We start from the raw sequence: 21771 nt of genomic DNA on the forward strand, positions 1-21771 counted from the left end.
ACCTCCCTTTATGCAGGCCTTGATAAGGGATCACCTGAGGGAGAGGCTGCACCTGCAGGGAGACAATCAGGGGAAGAGGGTCAGAGACACAAACAAACTGACACAAGCCAACAAACTGACACGTAACAGTAGCCTGCTGGCCGACAGGTGCAAACACGCTACAACGGCCGAAAACTTGTACATTTGAAGAAACACACTGGACTTTCAAACATTTTGCAATTATAAAAACTGTGTCGAAATACATGCAGAAACATCTTCACCAACTTGACAACACAGAAAACATTCACCATCTTGACGAAACATGCACAGGGTTAACTGAAAGGGCAAATATACTGACCAAACTCTTACAATTATGAAAAATAATAGCTCTTCGATAGTGACGGTGGGCCGACTTTATAATCCCATAACGCCAACAAGCGCTCGGGTCCCAGCTGTGTGCGTCACGTTTAGTGTCCCCTTGTTTCCGTTGTGTTTTGAGCTTCTTGCAGCATTTTGTATTTCAATTGTTTGTATTTCGCAGCGTTGTATTTATGCTGCACATGTGTTATGAAGTTGGTTAATAAGTTTCTTCTATTCCATGTGTTTTGGCAAAACAATTTTTTTCTGTTGAACCATCTTTTAAACTGCAGCGCGCTTCCCCTAATGGATGTGTTTTTTGGCTACGTAATGCGTTTGCACTTGTCGACCAACTTTCTAGGTAATCTGGGATTTGGATTTAACTGTCTACAACAAAACTGCTAAACCTTTGTAAAGTTGAGGTTTCTTTGGAGAAAAATACTAATTTGAATGCAGGCAAGGTGTCATGTCTCGAAAGATTATTGTTAAGTTATATTCTTTAAATTAGCTTTGTCATGTCCCTTTGTCTTGTGCCTCCATGTTCATATTTTTGAAAAGTCATTCTCCCTCTCGTTTCAGGTCACTGTGCTCGCCGCCCCTTTGTGTCTCCTGCGTTTGTGACTGCGTTTCTTGATTGATTCCACCTGTTCCCCTTACCTCATGTGTATATATTGTCTTAGTCTCCACCTGTCCTGTGCCAGTTTGTCTCTTCTCATGACTCGAATTACTAGCGTACCCTCAAGCCTGTGCCATGTTTGTTATTTTTGTTCCAAAGCTCCATATTGAAGTATTTTGGTTGTTCCTCGAAAGAGTGATTTTTTGTACTCTGTTTTGTTACTGTGAAATACCCAGTAAAGTACTTTATTTTTGCAACCCTCTGAGTTCACCCCTTGACACAAGGTATGCTCTCACCACTAACAACTTGGCTACATCAAATTAACACAGGCTTCTTCACGCAGAGTTGCTTGCCACAATGCAGCCTGATTGGGCGTTGATTATGTTTGTTTTGTTCAACCCTAATTATCCCGGCAGTTTGGTACGCATCTCCTCCCTCTAATTGCTGACACATGTCACCACAAGGTAGCAAGGTGGACGTCAACAGCGACATTTCAAGTGCCACTAAGGCACCTAATGATCATTTTCAAGCCCTTCAGGCGCCTCAGGATTTGATTTTGAGTGCATGTGTCATTGAATGGGGAGCTTTTTTTTCAACAAACACACACTTATTGCATTTTCATGAACTTGCCTATTCTTGAATCATCATTCTGAAGGATGTGAACACCGGTTTGCCTCTGAAGTGATTAGATATGATTTTCCATATTGCATTTACATAGGAAGTATCGTTGAGGAAGTATGCTGATTCACAAACATGCTTTAATTGAAGACTTGTTGCAGTTCAACCTGTGTTTATATTGTATTAAATTATGTAGGGTGTAGCAATTATGACACTGAATTAATATTAAGATAGATAGATAGGTAGATAGATGGATATTATTTGATTTTATATAGCTGAGGGAAAAAAACAGTCAAATCAACATAAACAGAATCTGATATCGTTACAGGAAATTAAGATTTGTGATAATAGACCACAAGAACTCGATACGATTAAATAATAATCTCATTTGATCTTGTAATATGTTATTGATTTCTAGGCTTTTTCAATTAAGCTCAGCCAGGGCAGGGATAGAAACAGCTATCTTGTATCATAAAGAGACGATCAATGTGTGTGAGCCATTAACCTTGATGAGTCATAAACAAATAAGCATGTCCATATGAATCCTATTTGGCAGGAAGGCTTTGGAGCAAATGTATTTAAAGCTCATATTTGAGTGTGTTTCTATCTTCTGGTGTGTTTATCTTCAATGTTTTCTTGCGTTTGAAGATTGATTGATTGATTTCTATTGGGTAAGAGAAACTGACATTGAAAGACGTTGATGCTAAGTCAAGTAAGCAAATGAAAGCATAATGCACGGCTCGCCCTTATGTGGACCTAGTTTTATAAAGAGAATACATGATTATACATACACTCATCAAATACATTTATAACAATGTTATTACAAGGTTATTTTGACGTTATTACTGTCAAAAGGTTTGCATTAGAGTTCGATCCATTCCCGATTTGAGCCGTTCTGATGAACAAGCCTAAACTGGTTATATTTTGTGTAAATTGGGTGAACTACTATTTGTCATTTTGACACGGTGGTGCAAAGCAGACATCAGCAACCTATTCTAACTGCGTCACAGAACTAACAACTACATTGCGTGTGTCATGCTAGAGTCAGGTTACACGATGAAGATCACATTTCAGCAGTGGCGAAAGTAGGGAAGTTGTAAAAATGTGATGGTTTATAGAAAGAATGTGTTTTTTTAAAACTTTTTAACACCAGCCTAAATCTTTTGATGGCTAGCTGCACATGGGTGCTAGCTTTTAGGTGATGAACAGGTGGCGTTTAAAAAGAAAATGCCGGGGGGGTATTCATTGATTGCAATCTGCCATCTCTCTGCTGGATGCAACTAAATCCTGCACACTGGTCCTTGAAATAAAAGATGTCATTACTCATCCCACCAGTGCTTTAGGAAACCCATCAAACAGTAGTGGCTGTGACATCAGTAATTGAGTTAATACTGTGTTAAGAAACATACCTATCAAGAGTTGTTACCCTTTTATAGAAGGAGTACGTTTGTCTCCCTACCTTAAAGATACATTGTGTGTTAAGCCCAATTTAAATGACTATATTTGAAAGTTAGCATTATTAGTCTTACATTTGATTAGCTTTAAAGGTCACCTATTATGCAAAATCCACTTTTTCATGTCTTTTAGTCATAAATAGAGTGGTGCAGTGACTCGTCCTAAAACCCGGAAGTAAGCTGCACATGTGTACCTTCTGGTTCCCTCGACAAAAAAGCAATGCAATGTCTCCATAGGATTTTGGAAAATAGCTCAAAATAAGGTCTACCCTACCTTTATGATTTTCGAATAATAAATCTATCGATCATAAATCTATCAATTAGATTTATGATTCGATATAAAGATTTTCTGAAAGTGTCAGAAAAAAAGATTCTCTCTCTTTTTGTCCCGATCCATTTATATAAAAATTCAACACACTCCACACACACACACAAACACACACCTTATCACCTGAATCTCCTCCTAGAGCACCATTGTGTTCTTTTTAAACAAATATCTCTCAGAGGGGCGTGGGGAGTGGCTCCTTATTTTCATCTAAAGTAACAGACTGAGAATCAGCAATTTTGAAACAGGGCTGAAACAGAGGGGTTTGTGGGATGCTGCAATGATCTGTTTGGTATTTCGAGCCAAACACTTCAGAGACATGTTTGTATATATCTGAGACCTATAATATATTGATTCAAAACAGTATAATAGGGGAGCTTTAAGTCATTAAGTAATACTTATTCAAGCATCGCAGTACTCCATGGCCTCACTTATCCGGAAAAATAGTGCATTTCACACTTTACTCTGATAACACACAGACGCAGACATAGACTATAGTGCAGCGTATTTGTCAAAATTTGACACAAATCCAAATAATTCATAAATGACCTTGTGCAGCGCCGGTGCCTCAGTCCTCTGATGAGTACATGTCACAGCAAAGGCTTGTCTAATAAGTGATGCATTGGAAAGCCTGGCCAGAGGATCCCTAAAGCAATTCTTTTGTAATTGATGTAGCAACATAAAATGGCTCTCAGTGGGCCAGGCTGATTAGGTTGTTTTTTTTGTTGCCGTCAAGCCGCAAGCCTCTCACAAACGTCACTCACCAGGTGGAATGACACCACACAGTCACATCCAATTATCCCATTAAGCCAGACCACATTCTCGTGTGTCTCAGTGTGTCTTTCATCTCGTCTCTAAAGTTCTGTTTGCAGTCCAGAAGGGTTTGCTTATTAATATTTAAGCCTGATTATGGGCTATCACTTGCATTGATGCACAGTGGTGAAAACAAACACAGACAGAGTTGATTTCAGAGCATTGAATGTAATCTATAATTTATTGTTGTGAAAACGCCCAGAAACTATTTTTCTCTTCCTCTGAGCCCCCTTATTTTACTTCGCAGCACTCGCAGACGTGTGGACTCTCAGGAGTCAATGCAAATGTCCTGATCCACGTACTCCGCTTACATATTATAATAAAGCAAGTACAGCATCATACATTATGAATTCAACATTGTGTTAGATTTCCATGCAGTTTCCCAGCAGTACTAAACCCATGCATGCCGCACTGTGTAGCATATGCTTTAGTAATCTGACATTAATGATAATGCTCTGAAACGAGCACACAGTGTGCTTTGGATGACTGGTGAGCAGCATTTCAAGTCAAGTAACTGTTTTGTGTTGTGCTGTTTTACCAGTATTTATCATGGTGCCCTGTGTGAAGGAATATTTCCATAATAAAAGTAAAAGTGTTGTCCAAGCCAGTCGCTCTTCCTTCATGCTGTTTCCTTCCACTCTGTGTGCTTTGACTTGCAAGGCCACAATTATCAAAAAGGACACATCTTCTGTTGACTTTAGAAAGAGAAATACATAAATAAAACTGAGTTCACATTGAATTATATTTTAAAAGTTGGCTGGAGTTAAATGGGTTATTTGCAAATCAGTGTTGCTGTGATGGTGGTGCTACAATATAAGGTATAATAGCTTTAAACTGACAATATAGAACTTTTCAATTCTGCTTATTTGTCAATGCATGAGGGATAGTCCGATAATAAAACATACACTGTGGTGAAACACGTTTGAGAGACTTCTACTTTACTTGAGTATTTACATTGTTGCTACTTTGTACTTCTACTCCACTACAACTCATAGGTAAATTATGTACTTTTACTCCAATACATTTATTTAATATCTAGTTACTTTGCAGGTTTGGATTAATGATTTAAAATAAATCAACACAATTTATAAGCTACTCTGCAGAAGAAAAAAAGGAATTCAAACTAGCTGCACCTTTACCAGCTTTGATAAACTCATTAATGCATCAATAATAATCACAACTTAATATAATACATATTATTCTGAAAACAGCCAATCTGCTTATTGGGTATTGTTGGTACTTTAGGTATATTTGAATGCTCATACTTGTTTTACCTGAGTAACATTTTGAATGCACGATTTTTACTTGTAACAAAGTATTCCTACACTCTGGTACTTCTACTTTTACTTATGTACAAGAGCTGTGTATTTCTCCGACCTCTCCATATACATCTGTTATGGCTCAAAAGGTCACAACAAAAAGGAGACACAACATGTCAACGGATAGAAAAATATGTTTATTAAAGAAAGTAATTCAAATTAGCCAAATTCACAAAGTGGAGCAACTGAGAAAACCTGTACTTCATACTCAACCAAAACCCAGGTGTCTGCAGGGGAAAACAGAGCGGAGCAGAGAGGCTTTAAATAGCTGCAGGACACCAGACCCAGGTGCCCTGAGTTACTGTAATCAATGCAATCACTGGAGCCAATGCAGCACAGACAGAACAGCCACACCCTCTCTACTGATGGACCCATAGGGGCATCGTATAAATAATGACACACACATTTAAAAAGTACTATATTTATTTTTGCAATAACAAGGTTACATTTCCCAGATTTGTTTAGCGTGTTTGCAATATGAACATTTGACGGTATACTATAACGGAAAATATATTCATAATTATTTATGATACACATTTTGTAACATGCCAGTATATTTTACTTATCTTTTTTTTACTTCATTTTACCAATTAACATGCATTTTGTGATATTCCTCCTAAAAACTAGTATTGCCATGGCTGCTTTATCTAGAAATGTGTTTTATAATTCAAACTGAAAAAGATTCTAGTCAATTTAAAATAAGTTCACCCCAACCACCAAAACGTTTTTCCTTCATACTATCTCCCTTTTTCATTCTCTGCACATCCAAAGTCGATGCAGCCTTCTTTCTAATGAATGGCATTCATCTGGCACCCTGAGTAATGTCATTTTACAATGCATCATAGCGGCTAATAAACTCAGGATTGATTTGTGCTTATACAAAAACACATCAGGCGGAAACCATCACATCAGTAATAAATTGATGCTGATCTGGTCCTGGGGATGGAGCAGCCAAATGCCAGGAGAATTTTATTTATTTTTTCTTTTTTTCTCTTCTCGGAGGCTCCTCGGTGGTGCCATCGATCTCGCTGCAGCAGAGCCTTTTGTTCTCTGGAGTAATAAAGCAGCGTATTGATTTATTGGCAGGCGACAGTTACCTTTTGCCTCCTCCTCCTGTTCTTTGTTTCGTTTCACTGTCGGGTCCCTGGGGAGGAAAAGTTTGGTCGGTATGGAAGCTGTACACTTTGCTTCAGTACATTGCCCGTCTATACTGACAGTGATATTCAAGCTCTCTGCGCAAGTACATTTAATTATTGAACCAGTGTTAGAAAGAAGTGTAAAGATGTCTGTTGTTTTTCTTACTCAAATTACAAAACAGGCTTTGTGATGATCTCCACTCATGGATTAATGATCTCCTTGGGTTGTCAAAACAAGAACGAGCATCTGTAATTGTGCAAAATGCGAGCAGGAATTAATGAAGTGACAGATGTGAGAGCAGAATCAACCTGACTCAGCTAGATATCAGTCTTACTAAAAGACCAAAAGGCCACAACCCTTTGTTTTTCTCAGCTTTCCTTAGTCAGAGTGATGAAATGTCTTAAGTTTTCTCCAAATTAACTCCCCTGCCCTGTCTGGCTTCCATCATTAAATGAGAGTTTCCCTAAGCGTTGATTTAAGACGTCCAAGGTCAACATAAGAGTACATTTTCTGCCGTTGGGTAACATTTCCCTTCAGGCTCACACAAAGCCCAATGAAAAAAACAAAGTAGCAGTAGTCACAAACCGAGAATTACATCGAGCAGGATTACAGTGAATCGGGTGGGCTTTTCTTGCCTTTGATACCTGATTGACTTCTAAAGGTCAGAGCTTCTCTAATCAAAGGTTGCCTCCTCACATCCACTCACACTGTCATAAGGAAAGCTGTATTGAGATACTGTTGGAATAAAACATTACCATAATGCATTAATAACATCTGCACGACAGATTTCTCTGGTAATTGCAATATGAGCAGGATGCTTTTAAAAAATCATAATTATGGGTACCTACCATGGTATCTTTTTATTCTGATGGAGAATGACCACATATTGTAGGGAGGGCAGATTTGTTTTTCTGACTTCCATTTCCACTTCTCTTTGCAAAACACCATCTATATCCCTAATTACTCTCTCTTTGCTGATGTCTAAAAAAAGTTTAGGTTACGATAAGTATAATGTTTTAGTATTTTACTCCTGAGAACAAGAATATGCAATGCAAAAGTATTCATATAGCACATTTTAAACCCAAAATAATATTACACAGCAACACAATGAACGTATGCTAAAAAAAAGATTAGTTTGCTGTTTTGTGGTTTATGCCATTCCTGTGCACGGAGATTCAAAAATGGTTTGCCAACTAGCTGCAGAACACTGTTTTTTGGACATTTAATGACTTCAAAGTTGGAACAAAGTCACCACACACTCTCACAAGCAATCTGTCATTCCCTCTTCCTGACCTGCTCTTTTCATGGTTTGGTGAAGCAAACCACATATAATTGACACGGCTATGTTGAGGAAAAGACATTCTGACATTTGCTAACACATTCCGGCACTCACTCATCTCATCAAAGTCTACTCATCCATGTACAGCCTTCTTCCAACGTAACTTTTGACATGACTTGATTGGAGGAACCGACACATTTATGTGATGATTTTTAACCTTCCCAGGTGTTTGACTTACCTTTGGTCTTCACTGTCTCTAAGGCACAGATTAGGGGCTTAATTTTCGACGTAATGTACAAAGGCATCAAAGGGTTTGATCAGTGTGTGTATCTCATTAACAAAGAGTCATCTTGAGGCATTATCAGCTTGTGATTAAAGTTGTCCTATCATGCAAAATGCACTTTTTGATCTCTTTTTATACATAAATATGTCCCCGGTGTGTCAGGGAACTCACAAAGTGTCAGAAAATACAACCATTTCTCTTATCTCCCGACCCACATCTCCAAAAAACAGGGGTACAACGGAGCTGATCCAGATTAACACTCAGAGCTGTCCTGTACTGGAGAGAGTACGTGTAAAAAAGCAGGAAATAAAAAAAGGAACTCACCTTGTGGTAAACCCGCAAGAGAAAAAGCATTTGAGCTCCATGTTTGGAACATGATATGGCATTTAATAACGGCAGCATTTAGCAATCATCTGAGCAGAGTAGACAGCCTTCTCATCACAGACCTCACTGCTTTCCTTGCCGTGCTCAAAGGGGGCGGGGCCAGCCATTCTCTAACAAGGCTGAAATAGAGGGATATGAGGGATGTCTAAAATGCATGATCTGTTTGGCATTTTGAGCAAAACACATCATAGAAATGTTTTCTTTATATTTGTATATATCTGAGACCCATAATATGCCTAAAAATAGCATGATAGGGAGATCTTTGAAATAAATGAGAAGACAATGAGTATGCCCATGACTGATAGGACCTACACAGCCGAGCCTTGTTTACAGTTTATGTTCAGACCCTGTATCCAAGGTTCTTTGTAAATGGACTGCTTTTAAATCTGCTAAGCACTGAGCCTGTTTTTCAGGCCTGAGACTCGAAAATGACATGCTCAGAACAAATGACTATATCTTCACTTCTAAAAGGGGTAAATTAATCATCTTTGTTCTCGAAGCAGTGATAACCTGTGAGTTCAATGTAGAAAAGTCAGAATCAATATAGACTTTTATTTTAAAGTAAATTCAGATTGAACATAGGAAATGAATGCAAATTATAGTTTCCGTCCGAAACAAAACATTACTTATAGTGAAAACCACCCTTGAATGATGGGATACTGTAGTAGCCAAATACCTTTAGGAATCCAAAGTATAGCATATAATATGTACCCTGTATAAAGGTTGATGCAAACAAATTGAAATTTGACCTTTTTAGAGAGATTTAAAAAAAAAAAAAAAACACCTCTGGGTACATTTGGGTGGATTTGCCGTACCCATTGGCTGATTCTGATGATTGACACCAATTTTTAACCATTAGAGCCAATAGAATCAAGGGGGGTTCCTAAATCTACCTAAACACTACCATTGAGGAGTTATAGTGATTCGCACGCAGTTTGCCCAAAACCGAAAGCTCCGTAACACTCTAATGAAAAATAGGTTTATTGCCATAAATGTTATGATGGATTATCAGTAATCATTTCAAAGTGACACAGAGACATTGGAATAACCTTCAGCAGTGTTTATAAGCGTTTTAATGCCGTAGAACAAAATGTTTGATCAGAAAACGGCAAAGGTAAGACGTATTTGCCGTTTTGGCGCCTTAAAATGAAGTTGTGTGTTGTCTTTCCTGGCTTTCGCTGCCGTGATATACATATGATATATGATATCTAGTGCAGATAGCATGAAGTATAAAATATTGCTACCGTGAGTTATGTGCTAAGTGCGTTAGCACTCTTTCGCTTAGTGCTAATTCAGAGGCTTGGTGTTACCCTTGTGTTTCATTTAGCTAAAAATGGTTAATATAGTCAGTTAGCTGAGTTTCTTCTCGTTAAGTGGGTAGTACACATTAATAGGTTGTTAAATGTTAAGAAGCCCTGAGACACAGTTTCGGGAATATTGTTGTGTTTGACCCGCCCACGGGGGCAATCGGGTTTAACAGGTTAAAGTGTTGCCTCTGCTTGAATTTTGTATCTGCTGGTTTGGTAGACCCATTTCCCATGTCAATTAAATAACTAATTCCTATAAATGAAAAGGAATATTTTAAAATAAATAATTTATTAATACCCAAATCCTACCAAGCCAACTCCAGACTGGCGCATGGAAATATGGATATGGAATGTGTCGAGCCCAGTCTCACAAAAAAACGTGAAATAGCGACGTTGGTCGACAGGGCAAAACATAGTATATTCACACATAACCCTCTCAAGACGTGACATGGATACAATATTTTTGTCCTATTCATTTCTAATGACCAGTGCCCATGTCACGTGATCGCAAACTTTCCCAGTGAGAAAACAAACATAGCGGACACCCGATTCATTTTTTGTGGAAAATCCTAAATTGTAGGATAGTTTGGCATTAAAATGCTTTTTGATTACATTTCTAGCGAGAAGTTTATATTGTACTTTTAAAATCCACATCCATGTGTAGGATATATAGTTTGATAGATATTACGAAGATTATTTGAGCTCCATGTTTTTTTTTACAAAATATTGTATCCATGTCACGTCTTGAGAGGGTTGTTTGTGAATATACTACATTTTGCCCTGTCGACCAACGCAGCTATTACACATTTTTTGTGAGACTGTGTTGGATGTGTCACACACCAATGCACACACAAACTGCAATCTGCTAGCAAAGTGTAGGAAATTAAAATCAATGTTTAATGACGTAATCTAGTTTAAACATACTGTAAACTTAAAAGTGTTTTATTCTGAAAACATTTCATTTCCGGTTAGCATTGACTTGTGGCTATAACGTTGTTGCTAAATGAATGTACAGCTTATTTTGAAAAGCTTTATTGAAAGGCGTCTCCGTTGTTACAATGACGTCACTTCCGGTTTCACGCTATCAATGATTACGTTCCGTTAAAATGCATTAAATAAAAAGTCATGAATGAGTGTTTGAGGAGAAAAGGCGTGTGGAGTTATACAATGAACACTCAACGTCTAAATCCTCTGATACACACACAGAAGAACACAATGACGGCCCCTACACATGGCGGCATGCATTGTCGCTTGCCGGCGGGGGGGGGCTGAAACTCGACCAACAACCAATCACCTGAATCTCCCGCCCCAGACACACAAGCACGCGGTTTGATTGGCTAGAGCTTGTACTGGCATATGATTCGATTAGCTGACGCCTCCGTCGAGGCGGCAAAAGTAGAACATTGCTCTACTTTTGAAGCGAGCACCGCGAGAGCAGCTACGCTTTGCTCCCACAATGCAGTTCGGCGAATCGTGACGTCACCCCATTCAAAGTGAATGGGCAGAAGCGTTGAAGCGGCAATGCACGCCGCCGTGTGTAGGGGCCGTGAGGGTGGTTCCCCTTTTACGTCCGCCATTGAGAGCAGAAGCCAGGCATCAGATATAGACAGAGGTGACGAGATTTGTCCGCTCTCTCGTCTTCCCCCTTCCAACTATATTATTATTAATATTAAAATATATTAATTAACGCACTCTCACATACTCTTTGACTCTATTTTGGCCTAGTAGAACAATAAGCAGCAGACTTTTACTTTTTATCATTTCTACTGGATCTTGGATCTACGGGTCGGGGATTGACCAACCGGCTCCCACTGCTCTGCTGTCTGTTAACGTTGTTAAGAGTGGTGGGGGCGGGGAGGGAGCGGATCGACAGCTTGAGCAGCTGGCAACTCAACATTGTAAATAACCACCCAACGATCGCCGGTTCATCTTGTTTTTGGCGTGAGAATACTTTGGGCAGCGTGAGAGCGTGACATTGAGAGTGAAAGCGTGTGTCACACGCCAGATGCGTGAGAGTTGGCAACCCTGGTATAAGTGTGTGTGTCAGTGAATTGTAATTACACAAGGCAATTTTGGAACCTAGTTGAAATACCTGTTTGGGGTAACCTGCTTTTAATGCAGGCCCACTCAATATTTATGGTGTTACTTTGTAGATAATAAAATTAGGGGTGCACAGAATGGGAAATTCTTGGCCGAAACCGATACCGAAAATAAGAAACAGTTGGCCGAAAACCGAATGCCGAAAGGCTGAAAATGATTAATAGAAATATATACATATGTAGAAATATATATATATATATATAGAAATATATATATATATATATATATAGAAATATATATCAGGGTATATGCAGAAATCTTTAGGTCAAATTTAATACCTTTTAAGACCTTTTTTAAGACCCTTTCCATACATTTTAAGACCTCATCGCAACTTTGAGTTCTAACCGGTTACACACTTTACCTCACATTGACTATATTGATTGTAAGATAGCACAACTAAACAGAGTGCAGACAGACTACTGAAGCCTCCTCTCCACATGAACTTCAACCTCTCTGTGAAGGTCAGGTTTAATGCAGTATGCTGCTTTGTTGGTTCTGTACTCTGTCCTCTTTCATTCCAGTAAAACTCCTCAGAAACAATTAGAAACCAGTATTTGACCAATAAACAAAACAATTGACAAAACTTTGAACTATGAAATATATTAAACTTTGGTGAGCTTCAGCGGGGTAATGCCATATAGGAGCTCCCTCACAAATACCCAGGGGTTAAATTGGGCTGGGGCTGTCCGGGGCTAAGCCCTGGCACATAGGACGATGCTCTGACGTCATCACCCTCACACATTTGTCATATGTTTACATAAAACTATACATATGTTAAGACTTTTCTCATTCTTAATATAGACTATATTAGGGTCGATATGTGTTGACTTTACTTTAAAATAGCAGATCTCTATGACCGGATATAGTTCGGCTTAGACCCCGGGCCCCACGAGGACGCATACGGTAAAACGCATACGCAAACGCAAAAAAGTCTTCCGTTCACACTAGGGATGTGCATCTCCATCACTGAGGCCGATGCGATGCGCATCTCGATACGTTGCCACGATACGATACATTAACGATACCTTTGAAACACCAGGCGATGCGATACGATACGATTCACCCCTGTTGCGATACAGTTCGATACGATTTGATTCAACATTATGCGATTCGGGGCGATACGATGCGATTCAACACGATGCAAAAATAATGATACTTCAATATGGTACAACAGAGGATTTTTGTTTTATTCCTTATATGCAGCAAATCATACATTAACAAAAAAAGTGCTTTACATATTTGGTATTGCACATCCCATCATGCCGTTTATTTTCTTACCTTTAAAAGCTCTCCAGACTACAATTGTATAACAGCTCAGAGTTAAACAATGTAAGGATGCATTGCTCATGATTAACAATGTGCAAATAACAGCTACCATAGAGCAATGCCCATACAGCTGCCAGCCTGATGTGCTTAACACTCAGAGGCTAACTCACCAGTGAGCAGAAAGCAGTGGTTTCTATCTGAACAATAAAGAAAACAAATAACCTTTCACAAACAGGTATTTCATAACTGCTTACAGTAAGGAAGACATTTAAATTATTATTGGCCGTCACAGGCTGCTGTAAGCTAAACACCTCTCTCTGACAGAACACCTCACTGAGTGATTTAACTCATATGTCTCACTTTCAGGTTTCTCTTTTCAGCCGCAGACCCCACGTCGGCTCTTTATGTGCGTCGCTAAGTTCCTCGTACTACTTGTGTACTTTAAAGCGGCTCGGCATCGTTAACAATTTGCGAGTGATTTTTCAAGTTGACCGTCTGTAGTATATAGTGCCGCGCACATATACCATCAGGACGTTACTGATGGGGTGCGGCTGCGGAGTGATACTGTGTGTATGCAAGTTCGCATCTATGTATCATGGCTGTAGACCTGTTAAGTAATAAAGATACCTCATACAAAGGTCTACGGATACCTTATTACTCTCCATGACCTGCGGTCAACTATATAGCATAAATGACTATTACACCGTCTTTCTTGAACAATCCGAAGTATTGCCAAACGTTTGATTTGTAGGTATTTTTCGGTGCGCTGTGTTTCTCTTTCTCCTCAACTTCTGTGTGTGTTGATAACTGAGACTCTCGTTCTCCGTAGTGACGAAGCAAATATCAAAGATCGTCTCTGCTGAGCGTTGACAAGATGAGGGGATTTTATATGAATGAATCGTTTTTTTACCGATGCAAAGACGCTACGCAATCGATGCATCGCGAGTTCAACCCGGTTCAACCCAAACTGTAGCCGATGTGCACTCTTTCAACCGGTGCACTCGCATCTTGAACGTTTATGCCGGTGCACCGATGCGAATCGGTGAATCTTAACATCTCTAGTTCACACGCATTCGATTCATTAATGTGTCTGTTCACACCAGACCGCTGGAAATGCTGGAAATGCTGTAGTACATATGCCAGGCCTGTAAGTGGCGCTGCTGCCGCCACAAAATACACCAAAAGCAGCGAAGAAGACCCCGGAGCATGGTTGCCATGGCTGCCCTTCTGTTTTTTCTCCGCGGTGGACGGCGTATTCTCCTGCTGTATATCTCTCTGGTAGTCCACCAGCAGATGAAAAACACCCACCTCTCCGCCTCTTCCAAGGGACGAGGGAACCGTGCGGCAGAGTTTCCGTTAAAAAAAATGTTCCGCCGGTCAACATGTCCGTTAAAGTTTAAATCTTCCGTGCAAAATTTGAAAAGTGCCGATCAGAGGTCTTCTTTGTTATTTATTGAGCTTTACTTACAAATTGATAACAACTCTGTTCTCTGTATAATAATATTTAATAAACGGTGCCTACCTCTCTTTTCCTCCCCCTCTTCTGACAGCCCAGCAGCAGCAGGAGACGTGGGGAGAGGGAGGCGGGCTATTTCATCGTTATCAGAAAATGATCATATAGGGCTTACACATGGAGCCGTTGGACCCCCAGAGCGTTGCGTATGTCGGTCTACCCACCTTGGGACCCCCCCCCCCCCCCCCACAGAGCGGAGCAAGGCAACAAAACTTAAAATAAGAAGCAGCATTTTACGGCGCGCAATGCATGGGGCCGCCGTGAGGGGGTTTCCCGACATGTCGTTTCAGTAAATTAAAGGGTGTTTCATGTTTTCTTTGCTGTGGGACTTCTTAATACCTTGGAAAATACCCTTTAATACTTTTTAATACTTTTTAATAGCCTTAATTTTCGCTAAATTGATTTATCAACTTTTAATACTTTTTAAGACTCCGCGGACACCCTGTATATATATAGAAATATATATATATATAATGTATAAATGTTTTACCAATGTTGTTCAGCTACCTGATTATGGAAAAAGACATGATTATGGCAAAACTTAACTTAAATAATAATCACTATTATGGGTCCATAAAACATTTATTCAGCACTTTTGAATGCATACAGTACATTAATTCCAAGTCAAGTGCATTTTCTTTTCTCTGTAGGATAACTACAACAAAGTGCATTCAGAACAAAGCCAAGGTGCTTTAAAACTGCATAAACATCTAGGCCAGTAGGCCTACAACAAAATAGTGTAAATAAAGACTGTAACAGCCAGGCCTTCAACAACAACAAATGCACCTATAAGTTTGGTAACCTCACGTGTTGTTGTGATGACGTAATCAAAACGCGGCGACAAGCACGGCGCGCGACCATGCTCGCGGCTGGCTCACAGCCAACATGTCTGCCGCTTGGAGATATTTAAAAATATCAGAGAGAGAGGCGCGGATTGCGATTTGTAAAACGTGTTCAGCTGACATTTCTCGAGGGGGTGTAACTGCAAAGACTTTCACCACTTTGGGATTACTCCACCACTTGAAATCAAAACACCCGTACAAATATGCAGAGTATGATCAACGTAACCCTGTTCTCTGACATTCGGTGATAAGCCGAAAGGGCCTTTTTAACCATTTTCGGCCGATAATTTTCGGTGGCCGAATATTCGGTGCATCCCCAAATAAAATACATTTCGCAAGATACAGTAGCAATGCTGTTGGACTTCAAAAGCAGTGAATATGTTTTGGAAAGAGGTACATTTGCAGTTCTGCTATTGGGCTGCTTTCTGGGCTTGTTTTATTGGCCATTGAGCTGGTTTTGTCCAAACCAGTCTCACATCTAAACGTGTAATAACTACGTTGGTCCACAACTTGGGACGTATTATTTCTACAAAAAAGCTTCTGAAATTGTAGGATCCCTACGTTTTTTTCACCATTAATTTCCAATGGCCATAATCGATTATTATTCGCCAGGGCTGCCGAATAATCGGTTTTGATCATGGGCAGTTTCTGGCAACCCTAATAGATACGTTATTTTCCCCTGTGCAATTCTCCAACCCAGTCTCACATCTCACATCACATCGTCATAAACAAATACCGGAAACAGACGTAGGCAAGATCATAAATATTTCAGCAATTAAACAACATCTTACATTTCTTTTCACACAATACGTCTCCTTGCAGTATCAACACTAATTCGGCTGACTTTTATATTTGATCCAATTGGTAGATAGGCTGTATTTACACCATAATGGTGCACAGCTGATATAAAGGGACACCGAGTGGTTAAAGCACGTTATTTAATTGTATTATTTTTATTATTAGATATTAATAGGATCCCTATAAAGTATATTCATTACTCGTTATGCTCTACTAATAGTGAATTAAAGACTGTATATGACTATTTTGCACATCCCTTTCAAGATTTCAAGATGTTCTAAGGTTTATTGACATATCATATAGCCTACACAACTACGGTGTAGTTATGCAATGAATGAAAAACTTGGGTTGCAGGTTCCTCAACAGTGCATTACAAGACATCTATCAATATGTGTCTATACCTCCACCATTAACCTGTTAAGCCCGATAGACCGGGGCCCTCCCGCAACATCTTGCAGGAAAAAGTGTCTGAGGGCATGTTCATTTAATAAACTATGAATGTGTTATATCCATGTAACGGGAAGAAACTCATCTAACTGATCATTTAAAAAAAACAAAAAACAAAAAAACAAACAATGTTAACGCTGAGCTTCTGAATTAACAACAAGCGAAAAATGCTAACAGATTACTTCACCAAAATGCACTCACAAAACCTTATTATTTATCTTTTCTGCACATCCAACACATCGTTTCACATCGTGAGATGACACAGAATCGATGAGTGTACACATTATCACTCAATGATACAAACTTGCGACTTTACAAACAAAAACAGACATCAAAACATGTGGCGCTAGGTAGCTAAAAACGCTAACATGGCTCACCTGTGTAGTAGTCTGGTCAAAAGTGGTCTTCAATGGCATTAAAACGATAAAAACGCTGCTGAAGTTAATCCATGGGTTAATCCAATGTGTCTGTTTCCCTTTGAAATGATTTCTGATAATCCATAAGCAATAAACCTGCTTTTCCGCTTATAGATGTCAGAGCTAGAAATAGCTTCACTCTGGTGCAAAACTGCGTGTGCAAAGCCCCACCTTTTTGTTTTAGCATGTGTGTGAGTGGGGAGATTCCCCTTCGATTCTATTGGCTCTGACGGTCAGAAAGAGATGTCAATCACCAAAATCGACCAATGGGTTCCAGAGAAACGGTAAAACCCCCATTTCGAGTTTTGTTTGCTAAACCTCTCTAAAAAGGCCAAATGTCACTTGTTTTGCATCAATCTTGATACAGGGTACTTATTATATGTTGTACTTTGGATTCCTAAAGCTTTTAGTCTACATTACCATCATCCAAGGGTAGTTTTCACTCTAAGTGAAAAAGAATGTTTGGACGGGCACTATCATTTACTGTTTTTTACTATGTTCAATCTGAATTTTCATTAAAATAAAAAAACATCTATATTGATTCCGACTCTTCTACATCCAACTCACAGGTTTATCATTACTTTGAGAAAGAAGATTATTAATTTAACCCTTTTAGAAGGGAAGATATGGTCATTTGTTCTGGGAATGTCATTTTCGAGCCTGAGACCTGAAAAACAGGATCCGGGCTAAACAGGTTAAACTGTCATATTCTGCACATGTCTTATACTATCTACATACATCTTATAAGAGTATAATACATATGTATAATATCAGTTAAAATAAGTGCTTCAACATAGTTAACATTGCTGGAGGTATACATACATATTGATAGATTTCTGCAGCCTATCTACCAATTGGATCAAATATAAAAGTCAGCCGAATTAGTGTTGATACTGCGAGGAGACGTATTGTGTGAAAATAAATGTAAGATGTTGTTTAATTGCTGAAATATTTATGATTCACGTCACGTATTCAGTTTTGGCGGCAGTTTTTCCAGTTTGTCTAGAAATATTCTCATCAGGGCTCTATAAATAGAGAACTACGGCAGGTATGTCATATTCAATGCAGCCGAACTGTGTATTACAATGCCCTTATGTGATGACTTTCAAAGGGAAAAGCAAGCACACTCGGAATAAAGTATTATTTTATTTTAAAAAACATTTTCGGATTTTACATCGCATAAACACCATTTCCCAACGTGCATCGCGGCTAAACCATCCAATCACCGAGGTGAGGATCTTGCCTATGTCTGTTTCCGGTATTTGTTTATGACGATGTGATGTGAGATGTGAGACTGGTATTGCACAGGGGGAAATAACTTATATGCCACAATTTTAGATGCAGATTTTTTTTAACTAATAAGTTTGCGCTGTGGACCAACACTATAAATTGACGGGGAAGGAGGTAGCAATAAAGATAACACTATTAAACAGTTACACAACATAACAGAAATAATATCGATAGCAGCGTCCCTAGCAACCACCTTGGTAACAATGAAAACGTTGTATGGACACAATTTCCTGAAGTAATCTTCATTATAAGTAGCAAACTAAAGATCATGTACATCCACAGCACACATCATCTGAAATAACAACTCATATTTCTCGCATCCAATTACATAAAAACGCATTTTAATGGCCAAACTAACCTTAAAATAGGCATTTTCCATTGAGAATAAAATGAAGGTCGGCCATGTTTTATTTTTTTTGCATGGAGAAATTTGAAGATCACGTGACATAGACGCCAGCCATTGGAAATGAATGGGGGAAAAAAACGTAGGGATCTTACCATTTCAGATGCGTTTTTGTAGAAATACTACGTCCCAAGTTGTGGACCAACGTAGTTATTACACGTTTAAATGTGAGACTGGGTTGTTTTGTCATACACACCTGGCAACTCTGTTACGCAGGAACCCTCACACAAACCGATGTGATATTTTCAATATCTTTCAATCACTGGTGGAAAAAAAGAAACATGAATGCACATAAGGTATCTTGAATTAAAACTTTCATCAACAGAGGGTTATAAAGTTAGGTTTACTTCATGTTGTTCAGTCCGCCAACACTTTCCCAGACTGGTATGGAGATCCAATTGCAACCTGCTGTTGTGCTGTTGGCTGCACACAGTAATTACAAGCCATAAACCAACACTAAAAGACAGTCTGGCGCTTACATGGCTAGTATGCTCGCTATCAAACTTGTACTCAACATTTAAATCGTGAAAAGCTCTGATCAGGTTCCGTTCCGAGTGCTTCGTCTCGTCACTTCACACTGACATACTGCCATTGGTTTTGAATTGACAAACGTTGGTCATGACCTGCGTTTGAATGAATGGGGATGTTAAGGTTTAGATAACGTCAGATTTTATTAATGCACCTCAGCCATTGGTTATCCCTAAAATGTAAATGCATGGAAACTATTGTGCTTTAATAATATAGTTACGTTTTTACTTCAGCTAATGCAAAGATTTGTAATATGGCAAATAAACTGACATTATGCTATTTACCTTATTAAAACAATCTACAAAGGTTAGGGAAAGATTGATTAAATGTTGTGGAAAAGACAACAACCAATTAGTGAAAAATGGCATGGCAAATAAATGCTCCTGTTTGACTCCACACTGATACAATGCATGTCTTGCATGCACATTTTAACAATAGTTGTTTGAGCTGACGTGCACTCGGGTTGGACCGAAAGTGCTGTGTGCTGTCTGAGCTTAATTGGTATTTGGTCTCATCACCTTGTTGAAACTGGCCATGAAATAGAAGCAGCTCATCAGCAACACAATAGCAGCAGCTGCTGTCTTCTATCAGTGTCTGCACTGGATCTGTTTAGCCTTACTTTTGTGTGCACTCAAAACATATTTGACAAAGCTTATTGCCAAATACAAAGCATGTATTTTTGTGTAAGTGTGTAGTGTGAGGCACAAATGACAACACAGCTGGTGTGTATGGTCAACTTGATATTTGCTAAATACATTGCAGAGAGAGATCTTCCCAAACATTACCATTTCTCTCACTGGTCTTGAAAGTTTGAATGGCCTACAATCCTGCCCTCAACAATAGTGTGTTGTAGATCAGGGGTTCCCAAAGTGGGGGTCGCGAGACCCCTAGGGGGGGCCGCGAGATGATTAAAAATAAAACAATTATTAAAAATTAAAAATTAAAACAATTATATTTATTAGGGTCTGAGACCTGAGGTCGACGAAGATCCTATTGAAATCGGTCGCACAGCGACCGATAAACCTGCGAAACACACCCAAAACAGGGAAAACAACGGAAATCATGACGGCAGAAAGTCCGCGCGAGCCCAGTCACGTGGGCGTAGTAGAAAATCGTCCAAACGGCACCAGACCTCAGATGATGGTTAATTGTCCGGCCCTCAACAGCTCTATGTCAATTATGGGATGTCACCATATGCCGTTTCCATGGCAACGCATCCCTCGCCATAAAACACAATCTTGTCTTAAGTCAATGGAAAATGTTCCAAACTGCACCAGACTTCAGATGACAGTTAATGGTCCGACCCTCGACACCTCAATATGACAATAGTGAGTTTTCCTCAAAAGTTGTTGCCATGGCAACGCATCCCTCGCCGTTAAGCACGATATTGCTATAACTCCTGTGTAAATGGTAAAAAAGTGTTCAAATTTCACATGTGTGCTAACGGTCAAGCCCTCGAGACATATATGTGTCAGTTTTGAGATTTCGTCAAATGTCGTTGCTATGGTAACAAAATGGTCGCTGTGAAACAGGGTTTTCTCATAACTCCAGTTAACATGCTCCAAACGGCCCAAAACTTCACAGGTTTAATAACGATGCAGCCCTCAACACATCTAGGCGTATTATGGGGTGTCATCAAATTCCATTGCCATAGCGACAGATCACTCTCCATCAAACACAATGTTTATGATACTGCTGTAACTCCTAAATACATTGTCCGATCAGCCTAAAACTTCCCATGTTTGCCAACGGCCGAGTCCAGAAAACTCCTGCGTGACACGTCGACGTGTGGACAACAGCCTGCGGTGCGTCAAAGACCAGCTGAATGCTGCTTGCAGCTTTAATTATTATTATTATTATCCAGTGTTTCCCACATCATTTTATTCTATTTGTAGGGGCATTTGTTTTTTTTCTAACCTCGCTTTGTGCAAGTGACAATTGTTGTCGTCTTCTCTGTGAATGTTTTTTTCGCTGTTCTCTTGCCATTTTGAGATTTAAATTTCCAGCAAAAGCTAAACCAAGAAGTGTTTTAGCAGACCAGGTGACGCATCTGAACAAATCACGTTGTCAGAAATTGACACCAGCCAACGAGATTTAGTTTTTTAGTTTAATACCCCTTTGTACTTTCACGATTGGTTGCTGATACAAAGGAAATGACCATATTTGGATCCAATGAGATTGTGCAGGAGAGACGGAGCTTTCGAACGATATCTCTGATTACATGGTGCATCAGCGGTCGCGGTATGTTACGGGGGGGGAGACATTCTACAGTTGGCCAGTCCGCCCCTGGAAAAAGG

Source organism: Notothenia rossii, assembly GCF_949606895.1.
Source record: "Notothenia rossii genome assembly, chromosome: 1".
Taxonomy (NCBI): Eukaryota; Metazoa; Chordata; class Actinopteri; order Perciformes; family Nototheniidae; genus Notothenia; species Notothenia rossii.